Source organism: Salvelinus sp. IW2-2015, linkage group LG8 (genome assembly GCF_002910315.2).
Source record: "Salvelinus sp. IW2-2015 linkage group LG8, ASM291031v2, whole genome shotgun sequence".
NCBI lineage: Eukaryota > Metazoa > Chordata > Actinopteri > Salmoniformes > Salmonidae > Salvelinus > Salvelinus sp. IW2-2015.
The window spans coordinates 52781534-52785409 of NC_036848.1; positions in this window are offsets into that span (position 1 = coordinate 52781534).

Below are 3876 nucleotides of genomic sequence, written 5' to 3' on the forward strand. Positions count from 1 at the left end.
TTTAGGCACTACTGAGTCATTCAGGTCTCGTCCAGGGACAGTTAGCTTGTTATCGGCCCTCTGAGATCTGTAATACGGCTCTTGCTCCTGCAGTGACAGTAGAGAGGGAAGGCCACAGACGAGTGCCTTCTCTTTCCTCAGGGCTCTGTCTCTTTAGACACAACACACACACACACACACCATCCCACCATCTGCAACAGGCACCTTTTTAGGCACTACTGAGTCATTCAGGTCTCGTCCAGGGACAGTTAGCTTGTTATCGGCCCTCTGAGATCTGTAATACGGCTCTTGCTCCTGCAGTGACAGTAGAGAGGGAAGGCCACAGACGAGTGCCTTCTCTTTCCTCAGGGCTCTGTCTCTTTAGACACACAGCACAGGCTAACACACGCACCACACACTACAAATACATACACACACACACATTACAGTAAACTAATCACCTCTCTGAAATTGATTTCTTAAGAATTTCTCAGTTTGTTTTCACCTTCCCATCGGAAATTAATTGCTTCAGTGAACTGGAAGTAAATCCCTGGAACTGGAACAGTCAGAATAACAGGGTTGAGAGAGGGGTCTTTCGGTGTTTTGTATGTAAGACAATGGTCCGTATTATTTTGGAGCGCATAAAAGATCCTAACATGTTGGCAATGACGTAACAGATCTTTCTTTAGCTCTCTCTCTCCCTGCTTTTTCTGTAGAGTTCTATCTATATCCAACCGCCTCCCTCATCCCTCCCTCCATCTCTCCTTCTGTTCCTTGCTCTTCTCTCCCTGTGAGTCATTCATTCAAAGCATCCATTACACCGGCCCTGCACTTTGCTATTAGATTGACCCCCATTGTTCGCTCACACATGCATATAATTACCCTCACACTACATCTAGATGTGTATAAGAGACAGCACACACACACACACATATACAAACACACACACACACACACACACACACACACACACACACACACACACACACTTCAAGCATTTTGCTACACCCGCAATATCATCTGATAAATATGTGTATGTGTCAAATAAAATTTGATTTAATTCGACACACCCGCACTTACATGCACTGAAATACATACTCTTTCACCACACAAACACAACCATGAACATAAAAACAATGTCGTCCCTCACATGGCTTCCCTTGATAGTTGGCAAAAAAACACAATCACAAAGGCCTACACAATTTCACTTACGCGTGCAATGTTTTTTTTTCTCTCAAAATGCTGTGTTGGGATGACAAAACAGCTCTTATATCATTTCTCATCACCAATGCATCAGTTTCAGCCCGCAGGCATACACAACCCTTTAACTTCTACACACACACACACACACACACACACACACACACACACACACACACACGAACATAAAAACTATGTTGTCCCTCACATGCACTCTGTCACAAGGCTTCCCTTGATGCTTGGCCAGAAAACAATCCCGAAGGCCAACACAATTTCACTAATGTGTGCAATGTCTTTTTTTGCTCAATGCTTTTTTTTCTTCTCACAATGCTATGTTGGGATATTTTATGTCCTTCAGGCTAATATGTTATTATCCTTTCAGACCATCTCAGTTCTAAAGTATAAATCAGTTTATGGACTAAAAGTATTATTATTTATTATTTTAGGGGGTAGATCTGCTTTAATATTGCAGCTATCTTGTAGCTTCCATCAATGTAATTGTCTGCATCATTTCCAATCCTTGTAACAGGTGTCGTCGTCGGATGAAGAGGAATCGGACCAAAGCGCAGCGCGGTAAGTGTTCATGCCTTTTTATTTAAACTGAACACTAAACAAAAAATAACAAAGTGAATAACCGAAACCGAAACAGTCCTGTCAGGTACTAAACAGAAAACAACTACCCACAAAACACAGGTGGGAAAAAGCTGCCTAAGTATGATTCTCAATCAGAGACAACGATAGACAGCTGCCTCTGATTGAGAACCACACCCGGCCAAACACAAAGAAATACAAAACATAGAAAATGAACATAGAATGCCCACCCAAATCACACCCTGACCAAACCAAAATAGAGACATGAAAAGCTCTCTACTGATTAAAAAAAAAATATATATATATTTCACCTTTATTTAACCAGGTAGGCTAGTTGAGAACAAGTTCTCATTTACAACTGCGACCTGGCCAAGATAAAGCATAGCAGTGTGAACAGACAACAACACAGAGTTACACATGGAGTAAACAATAAACAAGTCAATAACATGGTAGAAAAAAAGAGAATCTATATACAATGTGTGCAAAAGGCATGAGGAGGTAGGCAATAAATCGAATAATTACAATTTAGCAGATTAACAATACAGGAAAGAGTCGCCCGAGAAGAAAATGAAAAACCCTGTTGTACTCCCATAGAGACTGCCAAGGACCGGACAACATGCCCTCCGATTTGACACACTGAACTCTGTCTGCAAAGTAGTTGGTGAACCAGGCAAGGCAGTCATAAGAAAAACGAGGCTACTGAGTCTGCCGATAAGAATATGGTGATTGACAGAGTCGAAAGCCTTGGCCAAGTCGATGAAGACGGCTGCACAGTACTGTCTTTTATCGATGGCGTTATGATATCGTTTAGTACCTTGAGCGTGGCTGAGGTGCACCCGTGACCGGCTCGGAAACCGGATTGCACAGCGGAGAAGGTACGGTGGGATTCGAGATGGTCAGTGATCGTTTTGTTGACTTGGCTTTCGAAGACCTTAGATAGGCAGGGCAGGATGGATTACTGTAACAGTTTGGGTCCAGGGTGTCTCCCCCTTTGAAGAGGGGGATGACCGCGGCAGCTTTCCAACCTGCAGGGATCTCAGATGATACGAAGGAGAGGTTGAAACAGGCTGGTAATTAGGGGCGACAATGGCGCGCGACAGTTTTCATAAATAGGGGTCCAGATGTTCAAGCCCCAGCTGATATTGTATGGGTCCAGGTTTTCCAGCTCTTTCAAGAACATTCTGCTATCTGATTGGTAAAGGAGAAGCTGGGTGAGGCTTGGGGTGTGAGTAGCGGCGGGGGGGGGCGGGCTGTTGCCAAGGGGGAGTCGCCAGGAGAAGGCATGGCCGCCATTGAGAAATGCTTTGAAGTTTTCGATTATCACGAATTTATCGGTGGTGGACCGTGTACCTAGCCTCAGTGCAGCTGGGCAGCTGGGAGGAGGGCTACTTGTTCTCCATTGGACTTACAGGATCCCAGACTTTTTGGAGTTAGAGCTACAGGATGGCAATTCTGCTTGAAAAGCTGGTCTTGCTTTCCTGACTGGACCGTGTATTGGTTCCTGACTCCCTGAAACAGTTGCATATCGGGGGCTCTTCCGATGCTATTGCAGTTCGCCGCAGGATGGTTTTGTGCTGGTCGAGGCGTCAGGTCTGGAGTGAAACAAGGGCTATATCTGTTCTTAGTCTGCATTTTTTGAACGGAGCATGCTTGTCTAATATGTGAGGAAGTAACTTTTAAAGCAATGACCAGGCATCCTCAACTGACGGGATTGAGGTCAATATCCTTCAGGGTACCGGGCACAGGGTTCGATTAGAAAGGCCCTGCTGCAGAAGTGTTTTAGGAGCGTTTAACAGTGATGAGGGGTGGTCGTTTGACCCGGAAACCCGTAGCGGATACAGGCAATGAAGCAGTGATCGCTGAGATCTGACTTGAAGACAGCAGAGGTGTAATTTGGAGGCAAGTGGTCAGGATAATGTCTATTAGGGTCCCATGTTTACGGCTTTAGGGTGGTACCTGGTGTTCCTTGATGATTTGTGTGAGATTGAGGGCATCTAGCTAGATGTAGGACTGCGGTGTTAGAGCATATCCCAGTTTAGGTCACCTAACAGAACAAACTCTGAAGCTAGAGGGGAGCGATCATTCACAGATGGTGTCCAGGACACA